Source organism: Hypomesus nipponensis, chromosome 12, assembly GCF_054491055.1.
Source record: "Hypomesus nipponensis isolate SF chromosome 12, ASM5449105v1, whole genome shotgun sequence".
Classification (NCBI taxonomy): Eukaryota; Metazoa; Chordata; class Actinopteri; order Osmeriformes; family Osmeridae; genus Hypomesus; species Hypomesus nipponensis.
This window is the reverse complement of record NC_140372.1, coordinates 8,068,081-8,082,052: the sequence shown is the minus strand read 5'-3', so window position 1 is coordinate 8,082,052 and position 13,972 is coordinate 8,068,081. Positions and strand designations below refer to the sequence as shown.

The window sequence follows — 13,972 nt, the reverse complement described above, 5'->3', positions numbered from 1 at the left end:
GCAGGTGGTTGGTATTGATACTGAGGGATTGAGTTTCATCAATTCTGCTTGGTTAACACGAATATTTAGATGTAGCTTCCACATATGGAACATGGGGGAAATGTACACTATAGCGAACTAGCCTTCATGCAAATGATTGAGGAGAGAAAGATCTTGATGTTCTCTGGGGGAGGTCAGATGCAAAGTGTGTGGTAATGGTGGTATTTGTGAGACTGATACTGCTGTAGGTCTTGAAATCAAACCACAGGGTTTCCCGCAGCACTTTGCAGATAAGGCAGCCACCTAAGCCACACACGCCTGCCGCCCTAACTACGTAGTCGAAAAACTAGATAAATAAAATATTTATAGCGATATCCGCCGCATTACTCTGTCCTGTTTTTCTCCCTTTCATTCCAAACCGTGACCAACGCCAGTCTCCCTTCTCTGCAGGACACAGTAGTCACATTAGTCTATCGCACAAACTAGCCCGCAGCTCTGACGGCAAACCCCACCTTAACTAACATATTATCGGCGGGAAACCCTGAACCACATGCGCCAAAAAGGAGCGTCACAGAAGACTGCATGTCCTGACCTTGGAACAAGGTCCCTTTGTTCACTACAACAACAGGGAGGTAGCATTTTGGCACAGCTTGAAATTTCCACGACATATAATCAACAGTGTAACACTGCGCATCCAAAACAACGTGTATTTTTCTTTCCCGCTCCCTCCCTCTCAGGAGGAAAGGGCCTGCGATGGTGGAGGCTTCATCTCTCTGTCTGGAGCCCCTGGAAGACACTCGCTCCTCTGAACTTGACAGAACACAGCCTGTTTTTCACGCCCAGAACGAGAGTGGGGTGAGCCGTCACCAGGTTACTTATGGAAATCCAAAGTATACTCTGAGACCCAGCCAGGAAAAACCACACAGGGAGGACAGACCTGAGGCAGCCTGCCTGCCCGACTACATTCCTGCAGGGAAACAGTGAAACCAAGCATGGATTACACAAACAGCCCTGTCTCCAACTTCATCTACGTCTGGTGAGATCAGACGAGCGTGCTCTTGTAAACGTTGTACGTAAACACACATTCACGCCAACAGACTTAATTCAGGAGACACTTTGACGAACACAGTCCAGAAGACAACGTCTAAATGCTTCAACAAAATCGGAAACTGCAGTCGCAAACCTACAGACCTGCTTCGGCTATAGTGAACCCACTGAACCATAAAGCACATACAGTAACTGGCACACCACACTGTGTGTACTCCACATTCCTCTACAGTGTAGGTCGGCATGGCCATCCTGTATGTGGGGGGTTGGGCATAGAAAGAACAGATGGTCTTTCTGAGGTTGAAAAAATCCGGACCAGGCAGGAGATTACAACAAGGTTGCATGTCACCTGATCAGGGGATTGGCAGGGAAGGACAATAATCCAGATCGAATGAATGTGTCCAGATGAGGGATGCACTATTGGCTTCACAGTGTGCGTGTGTACATGTGCGCGTGTGACTGGTCACCGCGACATGGCTCGTACTTCATATCACGATGTCCTGCAGAGAGAACTGTTGCGGTTCCTTTCTTTTCCGGAACTTTAAGGTGGTCTTACGCGGATGTCTGACACACAGCTCTTCATGCTGTAGTCAGAAAGGCCCTGGACTGAAAACCTCTACTCAGCCAATCAGCAGTGTGCACAGTCAGGAGTTTGAACTTCCTCTGCTTCTTCCCAGCATCGTCCTGAGAAAACAGACTGTCCCCTCGGACCCTCCCCCCCCCCCCCCCCGACTGCTTACTTACCTCAGTCAATAATACAAGCCAACCCGTCGGTCGCACATTCAGCATATTACTCTCTGCTGGCACGGCCACTTGCATAGAGACGGACGTTTACTAACAGGGAAAGAGACACTGCATCGAGCGGCCTCAGTATCAGTGTAATTCAACCGGGCCCTGGGGAACTATTCAGTGTAGTGGTCATAAAGATAAAAGCCCCGGGAAAAAATGAAAGGCCGTGTGCGTGTGGAAGCCTGATAAGACGGACAAGGAGCCTGACTTCCCACTGAACAAGGCCGTTGTCTCCGAATGGGACAGTCCACCATGGGAGAGGTGAGAGATAAGACGGCCGGGCCGGAAGATGCTTGTTTTCACTTGAACAGTATACACTTATATATGCATATTGTTTTATCCACACACATGTACACCCAAGCACACTCACTGAAGGACTAGATAAGCACACACCCATAGACTGTTAGAATGAGACACCGGGGAAACCCTTGGGCTGTCTTTAGTGAGCCCACAGCTGCGCAAACAGTCCAGAGAAAACACACAAATGTGCAGAAAGATGACCGTGGCTGAAATGCTAGCTGACCTAGCATGTGCGGTGTGTGATTCAGGGCCGGAGGCGAGGGTAAAGCACCAGAAAAGCCGTCCCTGCTGGACAGCTGTCAAGCGACCTGCCCTCCTTCCTCTGGCCCGGCCCGGCCCAGCTCCAACACCTACAAGCTCCAACTGGAGGCCCATCTGTACCAGAGACGCTGCTGCTTCGGGGTCTGAGACGCTCCCCCTCTCCCCTCCGTCCCTCCGTCTGCCCCGACGCCCGCGGCTCCAATGGACGCATCTGCACTCTAGTCACACCCTCCCCCATTCCCTCTCTCTCTCCCCCCGCCATCGCCCTTGGGGGGGGAGGGGCTACCGGCCGACGGACGGGGTCAGCGGGCGTGATGCGGGTTTCTCTCGCACCTCTCACGCCACAGAAGCCTCTACCCGCCAGCTGAGAACTGGCCACCGGTAGGCCGAGGGTTCGGCAGACGCTTTTTCCCCTTGTGCGATCGCGGCCCACGCCACCGCCTCGGGAGAGCGGCAGCCAAACACCGGGACGGGGCAAGAGACAATCCCGTCGGAGCCCCGGGCGTTCCGGGAGGGAGACAGACGGAGCGCACTGCCAGTCCAGGAGGGGACGCGAGCGCGTGTGGGGTTTCAATCTGCTCTGTCACAGCATACCCCCGGCTGCTACACCTCGAGACATGATGAAACGTGACAGAGAGCAGCAGAGGAAACACTGAATCTTGATAGGAACACGGCTTAGACGCTGGCCTGGTTTTTGCCTCAACCCCCTGGTTCAGATGTGTCGTGCGCGGCGTCGGCTTGTACAACGCCTCGCATTTTATGTTGAGCTCCCGCTTTGCTTTGACCTGCCGGCTGTTGTGATGCACAAGTGTGACATTGCTGTTGTGCTGCTCCGTCACAAACCACATCACCAGCGTGGGACATTGACGAGAGGACAAATTCCGGGAAAGTGAATCATCACAGAGGAGAGAGAGAGGTCAAATCTACAGACAAGAGCACGGATCAACTGATCAGTCCATTTGAGCAAATCTGGTCAGTTTCTTTAACAATAACCCTGTAACGTCTCCTTGAGTAACTGAGGCAAGATGACACCCAGTCCTTAGACGCAGAAGTGACCTATGTTGTCAATACTGATGGTCCTTCTGTAAACGAAGGAGGAACAGTGAACTACAATAACTGTTTCCCAAAGAGAACCGTCGAGAACATTCAGCACTTCTGTTGAAGGGACACTCGACAGGGTGGGCCTCTTGTCAACTGTCAACGACATCTATTACGACACTACTTCAAGCAGGGTTATTGTATTGAGCAACAGTGGAATGAAATGACTTGTACGGAGCTTGAATGAACAAGATTCACTGCAACTGGAGGCAGCTATTGAGGAGCGGAGATCAATCCCTCCGCCAGACAGAGCATGAAGCCTCTTAATCACGGTGAGATCAGCTGGGAGAGTCACCCAGAGGCTGGGGGAGACGAGTCAGCTTTTCTCATCATCACTGTGTGTGTGTCTGTGGACACAACACCACCGAAGGCACCAGTGACTAATCGCCACGCACAACACACACACACACACACACGCGCACAGACATGCACACATGCCCGCAGGCACACACACACACACTCAGCAGTGGCAGGGGTAGAAGGGGTTATGTAGTGAGTCAGCTTTACCCAAATGTCCATGGGGTGGGCCGAGTGGCCTTTGACACAGCAGCAGATGATCACCTTGACAGATGGGGCACAAGGTGTGTGTGGGGGGGGACTGCTATACCCAACCTGGCTCTGGGTAGGTAGGCTAGGCACAGAGCATCCTCACCGCATGACACATGTGATGATCACATGTGTGGTGAATGAGTAATAAGATACTGTAGGGGCGTCCGAATGGGGCGTTGCAGCCCCACACTGTGTAGTCCACCATGTGCTCCACGCCAGCCAGTGACAGCATGGTAACAGACGGACGGAACTCTATTGTATTTTTGACCTGGCTGAGGCTTATTAAGATGCTTTTATTAGCATACCTTCAGCTCCCCGAAGCATAATCAAAGAGGTTATAGCCATTGATCCGACTACGACAAGGTCTTAATCAAAGCAACCCTGAATTACAGCACAGCACAGAGCACTCAGCACATGAAAGACACACATTTTCGTCCTCTCTGAACGTGAAAGGGGATTTCTTCCTTTCATCGTTCCTTATGGGCTAGTCATTTGATAAACATAGACTTAGCCACTCCAGAGAAAATTGAAATCAGTCTTGATCCTTTACATTTTTACACATGAAAGAGCTTGAGGAACAATGAATCAGCAAGCTCCGATTTATTCTTGGGAAAATCCTTGGGGCTGAAAAAGCCAAAATAGGTGCTTATTTATTTTTTAAACCCTTGAGAATAACGTGTCATCTCTCATCACCGTGATGTTGCAGCTTGGTTTTTCTGTGAAAGATTTAAAACAAGCGATCTCAGCTGATGTATAGTCATTGTGGAACATTCCGGAACAATGCTATGAGAAACACATAGCACAGTAGTACACACACCAGTTTGTATGTTTTTCCATGTGCCAGTAAGACATTATTTTTAGGAAAAAATGAGCTGAACAATAACCTTTTGTAATGAAGCTTCAAACACAATCTAATGCCACCCAAAAATGTCTAGTGTACGCACGTGCATTGGCCAACAAAAAACAACAACTAGGCTACTGAATTGGGAGCCTGAAATCGCTGTATATAATTAATACAGCATATATAACTATATATGATCTGCTCCTAGCTACCAAGAGCTCCATCTTCCTGCTATCTCAGTCTCTCTCATGCAAATCTGGGCAGTGAGGGCAGCAACCTTCAACATAAATCTACAGATTAGACCTCACTACTTACAGTGTTGGAGAAGAACTGGAGCAGGATGATGGATCAGGGTCAGGGCTCATTAGGCTTCACACTGCTGCGTTACTAGCTCACCCCTGCAGAAGAAAAACAACACACACACACAGGTCAGGTCATGGACAGACCGGTCTGAGAAGAAGACGACCCCCTCTGGCCCCTCGCCTATGTACACACACACAAACCAGGGGTCATGGGGAGGTTAGGGCGGCTACGTCGAGGTGGCTCAAGGGCGTTTCACACAGCTAAATGGGTATTTGGCGATTTTAATCAAGCCGTTGAAATTGGGCCACGTTAATGAGAGGTGCCAGGAATGTCGCGTGCTAACGACTCTGGCTCCTAGCCTGCTGAACCCAAGTGAGAATGCAGGCCCAAGGACCACAGCTTCAGAACCTAACGCTGGTGTGACAGGCCAGATATCAGAACGCGCAGCTGAATAAGGGTACAAGTAAAAGTACAAATCTGATGGTTATTTTTCTCACTGACAGTAGCTGTATCACAGTGTTAACCAGGCCTAAGCAGCTGGTAGCTGGACTCGGGAAGTCGGGAACAGACCACATCAGTTCCACTGGTCCCAGTGACCTAATTACATCCCACCACTGCCAAATTGGGTTGACACCCGAAGAACTATTCCAGAACGGCGGAGCGTAATTCAGTATATACCGTATACTGTATGTAGGGTAGAAAATATTACGGTAGATTGGGTTCTTGGATACAGCAGGGTTTACATTTACATTTAGTCATTTAGCAGATGCTCTTATCCAGAGCGACTTACAGTAAGTACAGGGACATTCCCCCCGGGGCAAGTAGGGTAAAGTGCCTTGCCCAAGGGCACAACGACATTTGGCTGCCGAGAATCGAACCGGCAACCTTCTGATTTATAGCCTGATTCCCTAACCGCTCAGCCATCTGTTGTGCTTCATAACGTCCTGGTACCAGCAACAGAGCGTGTGTACGCGATGAAGAGGACAAAGAAGGGAAAGAAACAGAGAGACGGAAAAAGAGAGAGAACAGAAAGAGAGAAAGACGCAGAAAGATGCAGATGGACAATGTAGAAAAGAGAGAGAGACAAAGAGAGAGAGAGAGAGGGGGGGGGGGGGATGAAGGGAGCGAGAAAGATACGAGTCAGGAGTGCAGTGAAAAGAGGCAGCTCATTTTAAAAGACCCCATTTTAGGAATTCCACTGCGCTGATATGGCTATGGATCATGAGCTAATAGGATAAGGAATATTTCCACTGAGAGGACAGCTTAGAAGGCCCCCAGTAGTTATTGTAATCAATAAGACTAACCCAGTGTATGGGGGACAGACTCACAAAATCAGCATGTGGAGATGTTCAATGAACTGTTCCAACGGTGGGGCTGAAGACTGACGTCAGCAGCTCAGCCAAGTCACATCCTCAGTTTGCCCCCACACAATCTACTGTCATCAACAACACAAACACACACACGCTGCGGAGAACACATGCTCCCTCTGGCCTCCTGCCTTAAACGCCTCACTGGGTGTGTGAGCGTGTGTATGCAAGACTGCACTGTATGTGTGTATGTGCGTGTGCACGTTGGTAGCAAGGTAAAGATGATAGGGCCTCACATGGAGGGCTGATAAATGATTGAGCAGATAGGATCTGAGTGTTGGGGGAGATGTTTAATAAGCTCGGAGTCTCTCGACCCTGTCGGTGCCTCTATCAAAGAGCTGGCTTATGAATCATTGAAATACAGCAACAGGAGCTCAACCGGACCTTGCAGGACCTCTCCAAGACCTCCAAATAAGAACAAAACCAGCCATGCAGATGGGAACTGATCTGCACTGACTGAAACACTGTGCGCAGTGATGCGTCGAAACAGAATACAGCATCAAGCACGTGTAGCCTTACCAAAAAAAAAAGCTAGATTCTATCGATATTTATCCACCATGTGCAGGCGACAAAAACGCACACTCAGAGATTTCTTTCTCATAAATCTTGACCTGCTTAAACTATGTAGCTTCAGAGCTTCCTTTCTCTGTGAATTATTATTCGGTGAATGAATAATCATTTTTTTATTTTAACACGTTTTTGAAAATACATCTTTATCTGCTTTCACTCTGAAGCTTCAGCTATGCCTTCTTCGGGTGGGATGGTGCTGCAAGTCAGGGCTCGTTACAAAGGCTGTCCCTGGAAGCCATGGGGACGCATGGAGTTCACACCTACTCAAAGAAAGCTACAGCGCTCTAACAACAAGCTAGTCATCACTCAGATCCCTGAAACACAACTTGATTCATTTCAACTCAAAATACCACTCCAGGATGGAATGACACTTGAATCGGAATGGAGTCATTGCTCAATTTATGTTTTTCTAAGGTGAAATATAGCCTTAAAGGAAAGAGAGGTGGAAGTCAGCAGTCGGTCCACTCGTTCGGCTCTCTTCCCACAGCGCTCCAACAGAGCTAATATTAGCCTTTGTGATTGCCTCCAATACGGAGAGCTCTCTTGCTTTCTCTCCCTATTAGCAAGTTAATGAAGGCCAGCCTCTAGAGTGGTAAATCACTCTATTTTAAATAATGGCTCAGAATAATGCAAAAAGACATGTTTGCAAATTGGTTTAATGTCATCATTGCTATTCCAGGGCATGTTGGCCCTTCAAGCACCCATCATGGTGAGTTTTTCTCTGATGCCCTCTTGTTGTGTCTTTTTTTTGTGACATACTGGCTTCACGGCAGGATCATAATCCACACGTGGACTAGACCGCCACGCTGTGATCGTGCCAGTCTGGGAGGGGAGGCTGGCAACCTCCTGAACACTACATTACATTTAGTCATCTAGCAGACGCTCTTATTCAGAGCGACTTACAGTAAGTACAGGGACATTCCCCCCGAAGCTAGTAGGGTGAAATGCCTTGCCCCAGGACACAACGTCATTTGGCATGGCGGGGAATCAATCCGGCAACCTTCTGATTCCAAGCCTGACTCCCTCACCGCTCAGCCATCTGACTCCCTAAGCACAGGCCTCCCTGCGTTCAGCCATCAGACGCTCTCCTCACTGCTCTGGAGATAAGGCCTCTGCTTTTGTCCCCGTATCAGCAGCGGGACACTGTCATCGAGATTTTTGAAAAGCTGCACTCTCATCCCTACTGCTCCCCTGCACGCCTGTCGCTATCTCTCTCACTCCCTCTACCTCGCTCTCTTTTTCTCCCTCTTCCAAGTTTCCTCCAGCGCAGATTACAGTCGTAATTCCCCTTCTCCCTCTCTTCGGAACTGAACTTGAACTTCCGTTCATCTGCAGACAGTGTGTTCCTCGTTCCTCTCTCTCACTTCCAAGATCACTTCAGGAGGGTGTGTGTGGTGTGGGGGGGGGCAACCAGATGCCATCAAACATCATGATAAGAATCACTCATACAGTACAATACAGGGTGCAGTATCCGTCACTTTGCAATACCACAGTGGAAGCACTTTTTCACCTTCAATTTCAAGTCGGTGGCCGATGTCTGACAAAGTATGCTCACAAGAACAGCAGCTCTCATTACTTATTGAGAGGGATTCGCAGGTTTCAAACGTGTTATTAAACGCCATTTAAGCATGAGTGGTTCTGTGACAGAGTGGTTCTGCAGCGAGGTTTTTCATCGTGGTTTTGTTCACTTGCTGCACTGTTCTACTATCGGAGCGAGAATGGAAAAGGTTGTAATGGGCTGACACACCCAAAATACAAACCCCTGACGTCACCTCGACACTATAAATACTCCAGTGACTTCAGCTAAATAAATCTTAAGAGTGGTGTGAAAATGACTAACCTGCCTTCACAATGTGTTCACTCTTACAATGTGATGTACATTGTAGCTGCAAGGTTCCTAATGTTCAAATACGGAATCGTTTGGTAGATCAATAAAGAAATAACACTATGTTGTTTTTCTTTAACACAATCTTCCATATCAGTGCTGACGAATGTGAAAGATCTTTAATCCTTCAGCAGTATGCTGTCCAGTGACATGTCCTCAAATGAGAAGCCTCAGATAAACAATGACCAACTCTGCATTAGGGGGAACTGGCTTACGTCAGGTCCCCAAGACAGACATATTAGTTAGTCTGCATTCACCACTAGCTCTCCTAAATCCTTAACCTACCATTCAGACTGCCCATCTTTGCCTCTTAATCCCTGTTAGTCCCTTGTCCACTAAATCCCTGGGTTCTACAATCATTCGTTTGTATATCAGATGCTGTGGACTGCATTAAAGGGGATTAAAAAGAACCAAATCTAGGTGGTGACACTCTGGAAAGGGTCATAGTGCACAATTGAATCATTTGTATATTTCTTTCTTTGTATTAGGCATTTTCTGTGAATTTGTTGTGGGCTAAAGCACATCATAAGTACAGTCTTCTTTTTTTTTTTTACAAAATTGCTGGTAACGACCATGCAGTAACCATTACAACCCTTTTCAAAACACACACTTGACCAACCATTTTCTCAAGTCTGCTCTTTAGTTCTATTTGTGTACATGTACATGCAATTACTTGCTTGGCCATCTGCAGAAGATGAGAGAAAATGCCTGTGGCAATCTGAACATAACAATACTGTGTCCTGTGTTTTTAAGTAATTGACTCAAAAATTATATATTTTTTAGACTACAGACTTAGCTGCATTCCAGGTCATTTGATTTAGTACATCTTGCTGTGGCTGTATCATGTGTTGCAGGTTCATGGGGTTGTGTGTGTTGATTTGACATACGCAAGCTCAAAAATGGATACAGAAACATATGTAACATTTTGTTATTACAACATTTTGTTTGTTAATTGAGTGCAATTTGGGCCTGCATTCAGAATGCATCAAAGACAGTATGTTGTCTTTTTGTGTTTTTGAGTGACCTCTATGACATTTCTATGAAGTTTCATCAATTCTGCAAAACAAAAACAAGGTAATAAACTGCTTGTCACATCAGACAGTGTGCACAGATCACTGTCCTTGATCGTGCATCACACGCCCAATAGTCGATAAGCATGTTGGTTGCCAGAAGCACATTTCGTCAAAATGACAAACAGAAAGGGCATTGATTCTTGTCCACAGAACTATTTGTTTTACCTTTATTTAGTTAGTTGAACTTCCACTGCCCACGTCAATGGATTGTTTTGTTTTTCCTCCAAACATGACTGAACATCTCTGTTTGACATTCATGGAGGTGATGTGTGATTAAATGAAATGTTAACATAGCTTACTTCTTCCTCTGAAGTGAATAGGTTGTTTTAAGTTATCTTAAAAAGTGCAAAGGTGATTTTTCAAATGGTGCCTGACGCTGATTCTAAGAATAAACACCAAATAAAGACCATCTGGCTTGAAACGTTGTAGTCTTGAAATTAACATTTTGAGTAACTATGTTTACCTGGCTGTACTAGGATGACCAGATGTCTTTAACAGCAGCCTATATGTAACAGCAATTGTCAAAGACTTACTGGTTTCTGTGTTGTTTTTTTGAGTGTGAAACTGTAATTGAATACAATTATATATGCAACTGATGTTTGCATTAAATAAATTAATATACAGAAACAGCGCATGAGGTCGGAGCCACACTAGTAACTGGAGCAATAATGTCTGAAATACGCTCAACTCGAATGGTGAATGGGTAAAACGAAATAAAATGATAATTAAAGAGCATGCGGCGGTGCAGCCTGAAATGTATATATCTTCTGAGGCGCTATTTAAGGAGCCACTGATCGTGAAAGACCCAGAATAACTGTTCATACGTCAATGAGAAATCGGATTCATTAGTACTCACGGTATCGGTTTGCTGAAAGGGTATATTCTTATCAGAACCTGGTGAATTGTCTCTTGTCCAACGTTGTATTGCGCTCACGACTCGTTTGACAGTTCTAGCTGACGGTGCGGTCGCTTTCCGTACGCTGGATAGGATGTCACGAGATCCAACAATGGTGGTAAATGGGTTAGCTGCTTGCCAAAATAACCTACGCAGCGAGCGAAATAAAAACTACTGCATTCATTGGGTAAGGAATCGTTAGAACAAGGTTCCTCCGCCGATATTTATCATAATGCATCATGGTCGAAAGCAGCCCTTTCTGATTGGATCAGAAAAAAAGAGGTGGAAACAAGTATATGAAGCGAGATTGGCGCATTACGCGTTGACAAGGTACCAGGAAATTGTGATTGGACATAATCATCCTTATTTTGAAGGCATACTGTTTATTGCCATGTGTAACCCACACAATTATTGTACACATTATTACCTATAAATGTGTGTATTTGTCAACTCAGCGTGAAACGTCCTAACAAGATTCAGGTGCTGCTTTGATAGGCAACCTGCAGCAGACCAAACAAACGTCACCATAATTGGCAAACAATCTATTGGCTACATATTTAAACCATGGATGAATTGAAGACTTAGGATGCGTTGTGTGCTTGATTTCTATCCTCGCTTCTCAGTCATGAACGGTTCCCCACGGCATTGTTCTGAACTGTAAATCCTGAAAGAAAATATGTAGGCTTATGTAGCAATGTAAATTTGTTTTTGCTGGAGAAACACTAAATCTGTCTGCTGGTCACAGGGTGCTACGTCTAGAAACACAACCCATTCTGAACACATTTATGTCTATACAATATGTGCACACATACACATATGGCATTGTTTATTTGACATAGTAGGAAAGGTACTTTAGAAGAGATCCACACAATCTATAAAATCCACACAAAAAATGAATTAACTCATAGGCAAAACTGAAACATCTGGAAATAATAGCAGGCGTTGTTTTAGCATTGCTCTCTATCCTTGTAACATGGATAAATTAGGACTCAGAGGAAACTCATTACATTTTTATAGGTCAGATATTCCACTCAGATATTCCCAGCCAAGCACTTCCAAGGTTGACTCACAGACACGTCAGCTGTTTGCCAACATGGGGACGGTAACTTGGAAATCTAAGCAACAAAATTCAAATCAATAAACAGTTAATTGGTTTATATGTGAACTAAGATCATTTCACATGGTGTGGACTGATCCCAGGCACTGTAGACACAGTTGTAGACACTGCTGCTACAAGACACTGACTCAGCTCTGCTTTTGTAGACAGCTGGTTGTCAGGTTGGCCAATGTGCCTGTAGTAAGCCCAGACTGCAGGGAATACACATCTGTCCACACCAAACAGCACACTCATATGGGTGTCTGCTATATGGGATGCTATTAAAAGGGTGCCCTCTGCCTAACCATCAATGACTCACTCCCCACGTTCTGAAGACTGCATCTTACAACTGGGTTGCCAAGCCAGAATGTGCTTGGAATCTGCCATCATGTCAACTCCAGGGACAGGAGCATCTCTCTGTCAGGGGGTGCAGCTACATATGCAGCAGATGAAGAACAAGCCTTCATTACCAAAGCCTCCCTTGTGTCAGGACTGAATAATGCTGCCTGTTCTCCTCATTAGTAACTAGTGGGCGTCTGTGTAGTACAAGGACCATGATAGAATAGGCCCACAGACAGACCTATGACTCATACATAAGAAATAGAGCTAAGTAGGGCAACAAATTGAAAATCAGATTAAAACACTAAAGCATCTTTTCTGCCTTGGCTATCTACAAACTGCTCTGGAGATGGAGTTCTAGAAGTTTTTTTTTTTTTTTTTCAAACAATGCTATGATTCAATTGCTGCATTACCAGTACTACAATATATTTTCCAGATTAACATCAGAAAATTCCTCACTGAACACTTTGCGATAGCATAATTAGATCACTGTTCCACTAAGCAGTCAGACTTGTCAATAACCAATGTAGCCAGATACAATGTGTTCCACCCTCCAAAATGGATTGGTTTGGCAGCAATGTGTTCCATAGTTATATTTTTATGCCCATTATTGACATCCTTGTGTTGGGGAGAGAGAGGCAGACAGAGGGAGGAGGGACAGAATGAAAGCGTGTGAGGGCGAGGGGCCATCCAGCATGGACCCGAGGGCTTGGGCCTGGAATAGGAGCAGCGAGATGTGGCAGTAGCACTGATCAAGCGCACCCGTTTGCTCACACATCACCGGGCCCACAGCACCAGCACGCTCTTGCTCACTTTTGAGCCTTCAGTTGGAGAGCCAATACACAAGTCTCCCACTGTGGCAGAAATACCTGGGTATTTTGAAGTTTAACAGCCTAATCAGGAATGCCTTATTAGATGCAGTGTATGTGGAAGATGATAGTTTAACATTTGGACACTGTAAACAGACATTGTAAACACCCAACGGAAAACCCATGTCTCCCATTAGCCCTGAGTGTAAGGCTGTCTCTTATCTATGCAGATATGGAGGGCAGAATGCCCTTTCACATGTGGAGGGGTGTGCACTGCTGAGCTCTGATTACTTCTCACCCAACACTCATCTTCCCCCCCCTATCATGCATTATTAATGGACTCTAATGGTCCAAGCCTGAGCTGAAGCTATTGATTGTTTCCCCCCCCCCCCTTCAATTCAATTGAATCATATTGAAGCCTGGATGGGGAGCAGAGGAGCCCCTTTCTTTCCATTCTCTCTTCACAGCCCTTTCTTCCACACTGCCCCCCCCCCCTCCTTTTCACAGCTGTAGTCTATTCTCTCTTAGCATCTGAAGGATCCTTCTCACACTTCCTCCTGGGCTTCTTCCTTCCACGCTGAAGATTCCAGGCTGGTGGGTCCTAGATCATGTTGGGTTACTTTTCATCAATTACATGCCTAGTTTTCATGGTTATATAGAGGAACTTTGGCCACAAGATGCATTCCATATTCATAAGGAAATGCCAGTAGCATTTATAGTCAATAAGTAATTCACTAAATATTTTGGCAACAATAGACACAGCCGTCTTCC

At 46.1% G+C, this 13,972-nt stretch overlaps 1 protein-coding gene across 5 annotated transcripts in view; it reads right to left on the bottom strand.

Moving 5' to 3' along the window:
- The window catches only part of adarb1a (adenosine deaminase RNA specific B1a), a 33,467-nt gene extending 22,327 nt beyond the window's left edge, over positions 1-11,140 (bottom strand). For all 5 annotated transcript variants that reach the window (XM_084668020.1, XM_084668023.1, XM_084668021.1 and 2 more), the window contains exons 1-2: positions 10,919-11,140; positions 5,180-5,262 (exon numbers count right to left, since the gene is read on the bottom strand). The gene's annotated coding sequence lies outside the window, so the exon portion shown is untranslated. The remainder of the gene's footprint in view (positions 1-5,179; positions 5,263-10,918) is intronic.
- Between the last annotated feature and the right edge of the window lie 2,832 nt (positions 11,141-13,972).